The following is a 13,000-nucleotide window of genomic DNA, read 5'->3' on the forward strand; positions in this document are numbered from 1 at the left end:
TCTAATCCAGTTCTGGGTGAGCAGAAACTTTCTCCAATTAAATATTGGGAAGACTAAAGCAATTGTTTTCAGTCCCTGGCCACAAACTCTGTTCCCTAGCCACTGACTCAATCCCTCTCGCTAACATCTCTCTGAGGCTGAACCACACTGTTCACAACCTTGGTGTCATCTCTGACCCTGAAATGAGCTTCCGACCGCATATCCACAGCATAACAAAGACCGCCTATTTCCACCTTGGTTACATCGCCCGTCTCCACCCTTGCCTCAGCTCATCCGCTGCTGAAACCCTCACCCGGGCCTTTGTTACCTCTAGACTCGACTATTCCAACGCACTCCTGGCTGGCCTCCCACATTCTACCCTATGTAAACTTGAGGTGATCCAAAACTACCCATGTCGTAACTCAACGCCAAGTCCCGTTCACCCATCACCCCTGTGCTCGCTGACCTACATTGGCTCCCGGTTAAGCAATGCTTCGATTTCAAAATTCTCATCCTTGTTTTCAAATCCCTCCACGGCCTCGCCCCTCCCTATCTTAGTTATTCCCTTCAGCCTCACAACCACCCGCCCCCCGCGATAGAATCACAGAAAAATAATGACACGGAAGGAGGCCATTTGGCCCATCTTGTCTGTGCCGGCCGATTAAGTGCTATCCACACTAATCCCACTTTCCAGCACTTGGTCCGTAGCCTTGTAGGTTACGGCACTTCAAGTGCACATCCAAGTACTTTTTAAAATGTGATGAGAGTTTCTGCCTCTACCACCCTGTCAGGCAGGGAGTTCCAGACCCCCACCACCCACTGGGTGAAAACATTTCTCCTCAACAAACCTCCGACCAATTACTTTAAATCTTTGCCCCCTCATTGCGGACCTCTCTGCCAAGGGAAATAGGTCCTTCCTATCTAGGCCCCTCAGAATTTTATACACCTCAATCAGGTCTCCCCTCAGCCTCCTCGGTTCCAAAGAAAACAACGCCCCCCACCCCCCGCCCGCCACCCTGAGACATCTGCGTTCCTCCCATTCTGCCCTCTTGAGCATTCCTGATTATAATCGCTCAACCATCAGTGGCCGTGTCTTCTGTTGCCTCGGCCCGAAGCTCTGGAATTCTCTCCCTGAACCTCTCCGCCTCGCTATCCTCCTTTAAGACATAGAAACATAGAAGATAGGAGCAGGAGTAGGCCATTCGGCCCCTCGAGCCTGCTCCACCATTCAATGAGATCATGGCTGATCATCCAAACTCAGTACCCTGTCCCTGCCTTCTCCCCATATCCCTTGATCCCTTTAGCCTTAAGAAATATATCTAACTCCTTCTTGAATATATTTAATGAATTGGCCTCCACTGCCTTCTGTGGTAGAGAATTCCATAGGTTCACCACTCTCTGGGTGAAGAAATTCCTCCTCATTTCTGTCCTAAATGGCTTACCCCTTATCCTTAGACTGTGACCCCTGGTTCTGGACTCCCCTGCCATCGGGAACATCCTTCCTGCATCTAGTCTGTCTAGTCCTGTTAGAATTTTATAAGTTTCAATGAGATCCCCTCTCAGTCTTCTGAATTCAAGAGAATACAGGCCTAGTTTACTCCATCTCTTCTCATACGACAGTCCCGCCATCCCAGGAATCAATCTCGTGAACCTTCATTGCACTCCCTCTATGGCAAGTATATCCTTCCTTAGGTAAGGAGACCAAAATTGTACACAGTACTCCAGGTGTGGTCTCACCAAGGCCCTATATAATTGGAGTAAGACTTCTTTACTCCTGTACTTATATAGTTCTTAAGGCTAAAGGGATATGGGGAGGAGGCAGGGACAGGGTACTGAATTTGGATGATCAGCCATGATCCCATTGAATGGGGGAACAGGCTCGAGGGGCCGAATGGCCTACTCCCGCTCCTATCCTCTATGTATTCAATCTTTCCTTGTAGCTGAAATTCTCTAGTCCTGGCAACATCCTCGAAAATCTCCCGTCTCGAGCAGTCACATCTTTCCTGCAATGGGGACGGCCAGAACTGCACGCGGTGCCCTAACTGGTGTTTTTGTAAATTTCAAGCAGAACCTCCCTGCTCTTACATGATACAGAAAGAGAGAGGCACTGCCCCTTTAAATACCTGGGGGGCACCCATTCCCCTTTAAATGGCCAAGCAATTGTTTTTGTTGAAAAGGGGCCACAGTCCCCTTTGACTCACCCCCCACCCTCTCACCCACCACAAATACTCACAAGAGAGAGAGAGGAGGAAGAATGCTGGTCTTTGTCCCTTTAAAAGTGGCTGCCCACCAAAATGTTCACAGCACCAGGGCTCTTTGTTCTGGATAAAAGTCAAAAAGAGAAAAGGTTCACTTATTTTTAAATGAATGCAGTTGATGAATAGCCTTGCAATAAAGGTAATGCAAAGGAATAAACACTCACAAGCTGGGTTTTTTTCCTCCCCCTCCTCCCCTTTAACAGCTCCTGCAGACAATGAAAGCAGGAAAGCGGCCTGCAGCCCACCGAGGTCCCGCCCCCCTCCCTCCTTCCCGCGCCGCCATTGGTTGGAGGACCGTCAGCCCGCCCGGTCCTCCCAGCGTTTTCCGCGCTCCTGATTGGCGGGCGCCTCGCGTCAATCAACCCCCCCTCCGATTACGCGCTGACGCCAGCACGCAACGCCCAGGGGTCGGTTGGATCGGCGCACGCCACCGCAAGGTAAAAAAAAGACACCCCACACAAGTGAGGGAAAACAAAAATAATAATAATCGCACTTTAGAGGGGAGGAGGTTGCGGGAATTAATGAGTGTTTTCAATTTGTTTCGCAAAAAAAAATATTTGAAAAGCTTCCCAACGGTGCGAGGCGGGCTGCGCATGCGCTTCAGCCAGCCTTTGAACCCCCCACGTGGGCCCGGGGGCCGGACACGCCCACTTGCCTTCCCCTGCACCAATCACAGCGCGGGCAGGCGCTTCTATCAATCGTCACCTGTCAATCACCCTCCCTTCCCCAGCCAGTGCGCCTGCGCGGAGCCTCAGGGGTGCAGACGCAAGGCCGGGCCCGGTGAAGCGGCGGAATCAGCGGCCGGGGTAAAGTAGCGTTGGGGAATCGATTTAAATCGAGGTGAGGTGGGAGCGGAGAACGAGATTATAAAGTAAAATACGAGAAAAAACAAACCTCAGAGTCGGGCGGGCGGGACCTCCGCGGACGCCGAACGGAGCGGATTGAACCGCGCGCGGTGGCGGAGTAAGCCGGAACAAAGTGATTGTGACTGACGGGAGCGCTGACCAATAGGAAGAGGGCTGAGCTGGGAGGACTGAACTGGGCGGCCTGGTCCTCCAACCAATTGCGGCGCGGCAAGGGGGCGGGACCTGCTTCCCTGGCACTGGTGGGCTGGGGCCTGATTGTGACGTCACCAGAGGAAGAGGCCCAATCAGGTGGATGGAGGCCGGCCCGAGTTCTGACCAATAGGAAGAAGGCTGAGCTGGGAGGACTGAACTGGGCGGCCTGGTCCTCCAACCAATGGTGGCGTGGCAAGGGGGCGGGGCCTCCTCTCCAGCTCAGGTGCGCTGGGGCCGATTGTGACGCGCTGTCCCCAGGTGAGAGCAGCTCAGTCAGCACAGAGCTGGGGCTGGAATCTGGGAGAGGGGCCGCAGGCAGCGGGCCTGGCAAAGGGGCACAAGCTTCACAATACAAGCTGCTTTCAAATGCAAAATTGTTTCCTACAGACAGCCTTGGTCACTCTGCAAAAAAGGGGCCGCTCCAGGGACGTGAGCACATAAAGCGAGGCACTGTGGGAGGCGTAGTACTGAGGGAGCGCCGCACTGTCGGAGGGGCAGTACTGAGGGAGCGCTGCACTGGCGGAGGGGCAGTACTGAGGGAGCGCCGCACTGTCGGAGGAGCAGTACTGAGGGAGCGCCGCACTGTCGGAGGGACAGTACTGAGGGAGCGCCGCACTGACGGAGGGGCAGTACTGAGGGAGCGCCGCAATGTCGGAGGGGCAGTACTGAGGGAGCGCCGCACTGACGGAGGGGCAGTACTGAGGGAGCGCCGCACTGTCGGAGGGGCAGTACTGAGGGAGCGCCGCACTGTCGGAGGGACAGTACGGAGGGAGCGCCGCACTGTTGGAGGGGCAGTACTGAGGGAGCGCCGCACTGTCGGAGGGACAGTTCTGAGGGAGCGCTGCAGTGTCGGAGGTGCTGTCCTACGGATGAGACGTTAAACCGAGGCCCCCGTCTGCCCCCTCAGGTGGGCGGAAAAGATCCCGTGGTGCTATTTCGAAGAAGTTATCCCCGGTGTTTTGAGCCCAATATTTATCCCTCAATCAACATGATGAAAAAACAGATTATCTGGTCATTATCACATTGCTGTTTGTGGGAGCTTGCTGTGCGCAAATTAGCTGCCACGTTTCCCACATTACAACAGTGACTACACTTCAAAAGTACTTCATTGGCTGTAAAGCGCTTTGGGACGTCCGGTGGTCGTGAAAGGCAGTTAAGAAGACAAATGGTATGCTGGCCTTCATTCCAAGAGGATTTGAGTACAGGAGTAAAGAAGTATTACTCCAATTATATCTTCTTCTTTCTCAGGCGGAACCGAGGGTGACTTGTTTCCACATTAAAAATGAGTTCTCGGGTGGAAGGGTAAACCGGGAGAGCTTCTTCTCCCCGAGACAGACCCTCTGATATAAAGGGTCGACTGGATCCATGTTTATCTGTAATTTAAACAGAGGTCTGGTCGTCTTCCGAGCTCTTTCCCCTAGAGGAGCGGGTAGAATGGGGGTCTTTAGTGTTAAATGGTTTCACCTGGGTCCATTGCTTCCATCGCATACCCATCGGTTCCTGTAGACAAACACACGTATCACTTGTCATTAATACAGTACATGGCCCCATCCAATGGGCCCCATTCCCTTTCTTCCGATAACTTGTGTCATTACTTGTTGACCTATTCTGGGCAACTCGTCTGGTTTAAGTCCAGCATTCTGCCTTTCTAGATCTTTCATCTGTTGTTGGTTCCTCACTTCTTTATTTAGTGCTTGTACCTCCTGATTTAGTTGTACTAAGTATCGCCTTAATCTATCTTGCACTGGTCCTGGTCTTAAATACATATTTTGGTTCTGTCTTCACAAAGGAGGACACAAATAACATCCCAGAGATGTCGGGGGAACATCGGGTCTAATGAAAGGGAGGAACTGAATGAAATTAGTATCTGTAGGGAAATGGTGTTGGGGAAATTGATGGGATTGAAGGCTGATAAATCCCCAGGGCCTGATAATCTACATCCTAGGGTACTTAAGGAAGTGGCCCTAGAAATAGTAGATGCATTGCTGGTCATCTTCCAAAATTCGATAGACTCTGGAACAGTACCCATGGATTGTCAGGTAGCTAATGTTACCCCACTATTCAAAAAGGGTGGTAGAGAGAAAATGGGGAATTATAGACCGGTAAGCCTGACATCGGTAGTGGGGAAAATGCTAGAGTCCATTTTAAAGGATGTAATAGCAGAGCACTTGGAAAACAGTGACAGGATCGGACAAAGTCAACATGGAGGGTCCCTAAACTTACATAGAAACATAGAAGATAGGAGCAGGAGTAGGCCATTTGGCCCCTCGAGCCTTCTCCGCCATTCAATGTTCAAGTTTCTGGAGTGGGACTTGAACCCACAACTTTGTGCCTCAGAGGCGAGAGTGCTACCCACTGAGTCACTGGCTCCCACTAAAGAACAAGCAGTTCTGACGAAAGGTCATTGACCTGAAACATTAACTCTGTTTCTCTCTCCACAGATGCTGCCTGACCTGCTGAGTATTTCCAGCATTTTCTGTTTTTATTAAAGAAACGAGGGAGTGACTGCTGACAGGAGGAATGTTGGGTCGTCCTGCACATGCGCACCTCCTTGGCGGCTGAGGCGAAATATCGACTCGTCCCCACCTGAGCCGCGCACTCGTACCAGATGTTGCGGCTCCGCATGCGTGCCCGATGTTCCAACCGCGGGGTTTTTTGTGCTGATCATGCGCGTTGTGGACCAATTGGGACGGGCGATTGTGGAGCAGGAGGGAGAGCGCGGGGGCCATGAGCACATGTGCGGGACTCAGCGTCAACAGAGCGCTTTCTGGAGCGTGGGGGCTTGTGGGTATTGCAGCTGCCATTACTGCTGATATTTTCAACCAACCTGTGCAGCAGCTGGAGCCTGAAAATCAGCTTCACTGCCCCTAGGTTCGGAAAGGGGATAATTAAACAACAGTTTGCCTCTGATCCTTTTCTGATCTCAATTTACAGGGTTATAGAAGTGCAGCAGTTACAGGCGGGAAGCTCAGACCAAACATTACGTCAACATCTGACAGAGTCGCTGGATTCATCAGGACCTGAATATCATCGGCCTTTGCACATGGAAGGAGAAAGCAGCGATCGCAGCGATGACAAACCGCACACGTGTTCGGTGTGTGGACGCGGATTCAGCTGATCGCCTGACCTGGCGAGACACATACACCATCACACCGGGGAGAAACCGGGTAAAGGTGGGGACGGTGGGAAGGGATTCAGTTCCCCGTCTATGTTGGAAGTTCAACGGCGCAGTAGCACCAGGGACAGTCCATTCACCTGCTCCGTGTGTGGAAAGGGATTTGTTTGTTCATCCCACCTGCAAACACACCAGCGAGTTCACACTGGGGAGAGACCATTTCAGTGTTCTAACTGTGGGAAGAGCTTTAAAAGCCCCGGGGAACTGAAGGAACACCAGCTTGTTCATACTGATGAGAGACCATTTCAGTGTTCTGACTGTGGGAAGAGCTTTAAAAGCTCCGGGGAACTGAAGGGACACCAGCTTGTTCACACTGATGAGAGACCATTTCAATGTTCTGACTGTGGGAAGAGCTTTAAAAGCCCCGGGGAACTGAAGGCACACCAGCTTGTTCACACTGATGAGAGACCATGTCAATGCTCTGACTGTGGGAAGAGCTTTAAAAGCGCCAGGGAACTGAAGGAACACCAGTTTGTTCACAAAGATGAGAGACCATTTCAGTGTTCTAACTGTGGGAAGAGCTTTAAAAGCCCCCAGTATCTGAAGCAACACCAGCGAGCTCACACTGATGAGAGGCCGTTTAAATGTTCTGACTGTGGGAAGAGCTTTAAAAGCTCCGGGAATCTGAAGCAACACCAGCGAGCTCACACTGATGAGAGACCCTTTAAATGTTCTGACTGTGGGAAGATCTTTAAAAGCTCCAGGGAGCTGAAGAGACACCAACACCTACACACTGGAGAGAGACCATTCACCTGCTCCGTGTGTGGGAAGGGATTCACTCAGTCATCCAACCTGCTGGCACACCAGCGAGTTCACACTGACGAGAGACCCTTTAAATGTTCTGACTGTGGGAAGAGCTTTAAAAGCTCTACGAGCCTTAAGAGACACCAGCGTGTTCACACTGATCATCGAATCTAACAGCACAGAAGGAGGTGATTCGGCCCATCCTGTCTGTGCTGGCTCTTTGAAAGAGCTGTCCAATTTAGTCCCAAACCCTAGCTTTATCCCCAGAACTCTGCAAACTAGTCCTCTTCAAGGACATGTCCAATCACTGTTTGAAAGTTCCTGTGCAACCTGATTCCAGCATCCTTTCAGATGGTGCATTCCAGATCTTAACGACCCTCTGTGTGAAAACAATTCTCCTCATTTCCCTCTAGTTCTTTTAGCAACTATTTTAAATCTGAGACCTCTGGTTACCGACCCACTTGCCAGAGTGAACAGTTTGTTCCTACGATGCTCGATCAAAACCCCTCGTAATTTTGAACACCTCTATTAGGTCTCCTCTTAACCTTCTGCTCTAAGGAGAACAACCCCAGCTTCTCCAATCTCTCCACATAACTGAAGTCCCTCATCCCTGGTACCATCCTGGTCAACCTCCTCTGTCCAAGGCCTTGACATCCTTCCTAAAGTGTGGTGCCCAGAACTGTACACAATACTCCAGCCGAGGCCTAACTAGTGATTTGTAAAGGTTTAGTGTAACTTCCTTGTTTTTGTATTCAATGGCCCTATTTACAAAGCCAAGTATCCCATACGCTTTCTGAACCGCCTCACCAACTTTCAAAGATTTGTGAATATGGACCCCCAGGTCCCTCTGCTCTTGCACCCCCTCAAAATAGTCCCATTTAGATTATACGGCCTCTCCCTGTTGTTTCTCCCAAAGTGCATCACTTCACACTTATCCTCATTTAATTCCATCTGCCTTGTGTCTGCTCATTTCACAGTCTGTCTCTGTCCTCCTGAAGTCTGCTACTACTATGCTCACTATTTACTACGTTGCCAAGTTTTGTATCATCTGTAAACTTCAAACTTGTTCACCTATACCCAAGTCCAGGTCAGTTATATATAACAAGAAAAGCAATGGTCCTAATCCCGACCCCTGGGGGAACCCACTGCATACTTCCCTCCAGTCAGAAAAACATCCCTCAGCACTGCTCACTGTCTCCTATCCCTCGGCCAATTATATACCCAAATTACCATCAGCCCTTTAATACCATGTGCTTCTATTCTCCAAGTAGGTCTCTTGTGTGGTACTTTATCAAATGCCTTTTGAAAGTCCATAAGAACATAAGAAATAGGAGCAGGAGTGGGCCATACGGCCCCTCGAGCCTGCTCCGCCATTCAATAAGATCATGGCTGATCATCGATCTCCATATCCCTTGATTCCCCGAGAGTCCAACAATCTATCGATCTCAGCCTTGAATATACTCAAAGACTCAGCATTCACAGCCCTCTGGGGCAGAGAATTCCAGAGATTCACAGCCCTCTGAGTGAAGAAATTCCTCCTCATCTCGGTCTTAAATGGCCGACCCCTTATCCTGAGACTGTGACCCCTAGTTCTAGACACTCCAGCCAGGGGAAACAACCTCTCAGCATCTACCCTGTCAATCCCCTTCAGAATCTTGTATGTTTCAATGAGATCACCTCACATTCTTCTAAACTCCAGAGAGTATCGGCCCATTCTACACAATCTCTCATCATAGGACAGCTCTCTCATCCCAGGAATCAATCTAGTGAACCTTCGTTGCACCGCCTCCAAGGCAAGTATATCCTTCCTTAGATAAGGAGACCAGAACTGTGCCCAGTACTCCAGGTGTGGTCTCACCAAGGCCCTGTACAATTGGAGCAAGACTTCCTTACTCTTATAGTCCAACCCCCTTTGCAATAAAGGCCAACATGCCACTTGCCTTCCTTATTGCTTGCTGTACCTGCATGCTAGCTTTCTGTGTTTCTTGCACGAGGACACCCAAATCTCTCTGAACACCAACATTTGAAAGTTTCTCACCATTTAAAAAAGATTCTGTTTTTCTATTCTTCCTACCAAAGTGAATAACCTCACATTTCCCCACATTATACTCCATCTGCCACCTTACTGCCCACTCACTCAGTCTATCTATATCCCTTTACAGACTCTCTGTGTTCTCCTCACAGCTTACTGTCCCACCTAGCTTTGTATCATCAGCAAACTTGGATACATGACACTCGGTCCCTTCATCTAGGTCATTAATATAGATTGTAAATAGCTGAGGCCCCAACACTGATCCACGCGGCACCCCACTAGTTACAGCCTGCCAACCTGAAAAAGATCCATTTATCCCTACTCTCTGTTTTCTGCCCATTAACCAATCCTCTGTCCATGTTACTATATTACCCCCAACCCCGTGAGCCCTAATCTTGTGTAATAATCTTTTATGTGGCACCTTGTCGAATGCCCTTTGGAAATCCAAATATACTACATCCACTGGTTCCCCTTTATCTACCCTGCTAGTTACATCCTCAGATAACTCTAATAAATTTGTCAAACACGATTTCCCTTCCATAAAACCATGTTGACTCTGCCTACCCATGTTAGGATTTTCTAAGTGCCCTGATACAACTTCCGTAACAATGGATTCCAGCATTTTCCCAACGACTGATGTCGGGCTAACTGGCCTGTAGCTCCCTGTTTTTTCTCTCCCTCCTTTCTTGAATAGCGGTGTTACATTTGCGGCCTTCCAATCCGCTGGGACCGTTCTAGAACCTCGGGAATTTTGGAAGATCAAAACCAATGCATCCACTATCTCTTCAGCCACCTCTTTTAGAACCCTAGGATGTAGGCCGTCAGGTCCAGGGGATTTGTCGGCTTTTAGTCCCATTAGTTTCTCTAGTACTTTACATTAAGTTCCTCACCCTCATTAAACCCTCGGTTCCCCACCATCTTTGGTATGCTTTTGTGTCTTCTACTGTGAAGACAGATACAAAATATTTGTTTTAACGTTTCTGCCATTTCCTTATTTCCCATAATAATTTCTCCTGTCTCTACCACTAAAGGACCAACGTTGTCAGCTGTGGCTCAGTGGGCAGCTCACTCGCCTCTGGGTCAAAGGGTTGTGGGTTCAAGTCCCACTCCAGAGACTCGAGCACATAAAGCTAGGCTGACACTCCAGTGCAGTGCTGAGGGAGTGCGGCACTGTCAGAGGTGCCGTCTTTCAGATGAGACGTTAAACCGAGGCCCCGTCTGCCCTCTCGGGTGGATGTAAAAGATCCCCTGGCACTTCTTCGAAGAAGAGTAGGGAAATTATCCCAGAGTCCCGGCCAATATTTATCCCACAACCAACATAACAAAATCAGATTATCTGGTCATTATCACATTGCTGTTTGTGGGAGCTTGCTGTGCGCTGCATCATTTCCCACATTACAACAGTGACTCCACTTCAAAAGTACTTCATTGACTGTAAAGCGCTTTGAGATGTCTGCTGGTCGTGAATGGCGCTATATAAATGCAAGTTTTTCTTTACTTATGCTACTGTCTTCCTTTTTGATGCAGCTTTGCAAAAAAATTTTTTTTAAATAATTTAAAAAAAGCTTATTTAAAGACAAATTTCCTGCAGTTTCAGAGACAGCCTTTGTCACTGCAATAATTTCTTAAATGTTTAAAAATTAAATCAAAACATAGAAACATCGAAGATAGGAGCAGGAGTCGGCCATTCGGCCCCTCGAGCCTGCTCTGCCATTTAATGAGATCATGGCTGATCATCCAAATTCAGTACCCTGTCCCTGCCTTCTCCCCATATCCCTTGATCCCTTTAGCCTTAAGAAATATATCCAACTCTTTCTTGAATATATTTAAATGAACTGATGTTCCCGATGGTCGGGGAATCCAGAACCAGGGGTCACAGTCTAAGGATAAGGGGTAAGCCATTTAGGACAGAGATGAGGAGGAATTTCTTCACCCAGAGAGTGGTGAACCTGTGGAATTCTCTACCACAGAGGGCGGTGGAGGCCAATTCATTAAATATATTCAAGAAAGAGTAGGTTCGAAGGGCCGAATGGCCTACTCCTGCTCCTATCTTCGATGTTTCTATGTTTTGATTTAATTTTTAAACATTTAAGAAATTATTGCAGTGGCAAAGGCTGTCTCTGAAACTGCAGGAAATTTGTCTTTAAATGAGCTTATTTTAAAATTAATATTAAAAAAATTTTTTTTTGCAAAACTGCTGTGGCTCTGCCCCTTTGCCAGGCCCGCTGCCTGCGGCCCCTCTCCCAGATTCCAGCCCCAGCTCTGTGCTGACTGAGCTGCTCTCACCTGGGGACAGCGCGTCACAATCGGCCCCAGCGCACCTGAGCTGGAGAGGAGGACCTGCCCCCTTGCCGCGCCGCCATTGGTTGGCGGACCCGGGCCCGCCCTCTTCCTACTGGTCAGAACTCCCGTCAGTCACAGGCCGGGTCGGGCCTCCATCCACCTGATTGGGCCGCTTCCTGTGATGACGTCACAATCGGGCCTCAGCCTCAGCGCCGGGGAGGAAGGCCCCGTCCCCTTGCCGCGCCGCCATTGGTTGGAGGACCAGGCCGCCCAGTTGAGTCCTCCCACCTGAGCCCTCTTCCTATTGGTCCGCGCTCCCGTCAGTCAGAATCACATTGCTCCGGCTCACTCCGCTCCATTCGGCTTCCGTGGAAGTCCCGCCCGCCCGACTCTCAGGTTTGGTTTTTCTCGTATTTTACTTTATAATCTCGCTCTCCGCTCCCCCCTCACCTCGATTTAAATCGATTCCCCAACACTTTACTTTACCCCGGCCGCTGATTCCGCCTCTTCCCCGGGCCCGGCCTTCCGTCTTCTGCTGGCAGGCCCTGGTCCCGCCCCTTCCTGCACCTCATTGGCTGACACCGCTGTCAATCGACACCACGAGGGGGAAGGGAGTGTGATTGACAGGTGACGATTGAAAGCGCACGCCCGCGCTGTGATTGGTGCAGGGGAAGGCAAGTGGGCGTGTCCGAGCCCACGTGGGGGAGTCAAAGGCTGGCTGGAGCGCATGCGCAGCCCGCCTCGCACCGTTGGGAAGCTTTTTAAAAAGGTTTTTCCCGAAACAAATTGAAAACACTCATTAATTCCCCCAACCTCCTCCCCTCTAAAGTGCGATTATTATTATTCTTGGTTTTTCCTCATTTGTGTGGGGTGTCTTTTTTTTACCTTGCGGTGGCGTGCGCCGATCCAACCGACCCCTGGGCGTTGCGTGCTGGCGTCAGCGCGTAATCGGAGGGGGTTTGATTGACGCGAGGCGCCCGCCAATCAGAAGCGCGGAAAACGCTGGGAGGACCGGGCGGGCTGACGGTCCTCCAACCAATGGCGGCGCGGGAGGGAGGGGGGCGGGACCTCGGTGGGCTGCAGGCCGCTTTCCTGCTTTCATTGTCTGCAGGAGCTGTTAAAGGGAAGGGGAGGAGGAGGAAAAAAACCCAGCTTGTGAGTGTTTATTCCTTTGCATTGCCTTTATTGCAAGGCTATTCATCAACTGCATTCATTTAAAAATAAGTGAACCTTTTCTCTTTTTGACTTTTATCCAGAACAAAGAGCCCTGGTGCTGTGAACATTTTGGTGGGCAGCCACTTTTAAAGGGACAAAGACCAGCATTCTTCCTCCTCTCTCTCTTGTGAGTATTTGTGGTGGGTGAGGGGGGTGAGTCAAAGGGGACTGCGGCCCCTTTTCAACAAAAACAATTGCTTGGCCATTTAAAGGGGAATGGGTGCCCCCCCAGGTATTTAAAGGGGCAGTGCCTCTC

The sequence above is a fragment of the Somniosus microcephalus genome, unplaced genomic scaffold, assembly GCF_052327205.1.
Source record: "Somniosus microcephalus isolate GS21.2 unplaced genomic scaffold, FLI_Smic_1.0 scaffold2, whole genome shotgun sequence".
Lineage (NCBI taxonomy): Eukaryota > Metazoa > Chordata > Chondrichthyes > Squaliformes > Somniosidae > Somniosus > Somniosus microcephalus.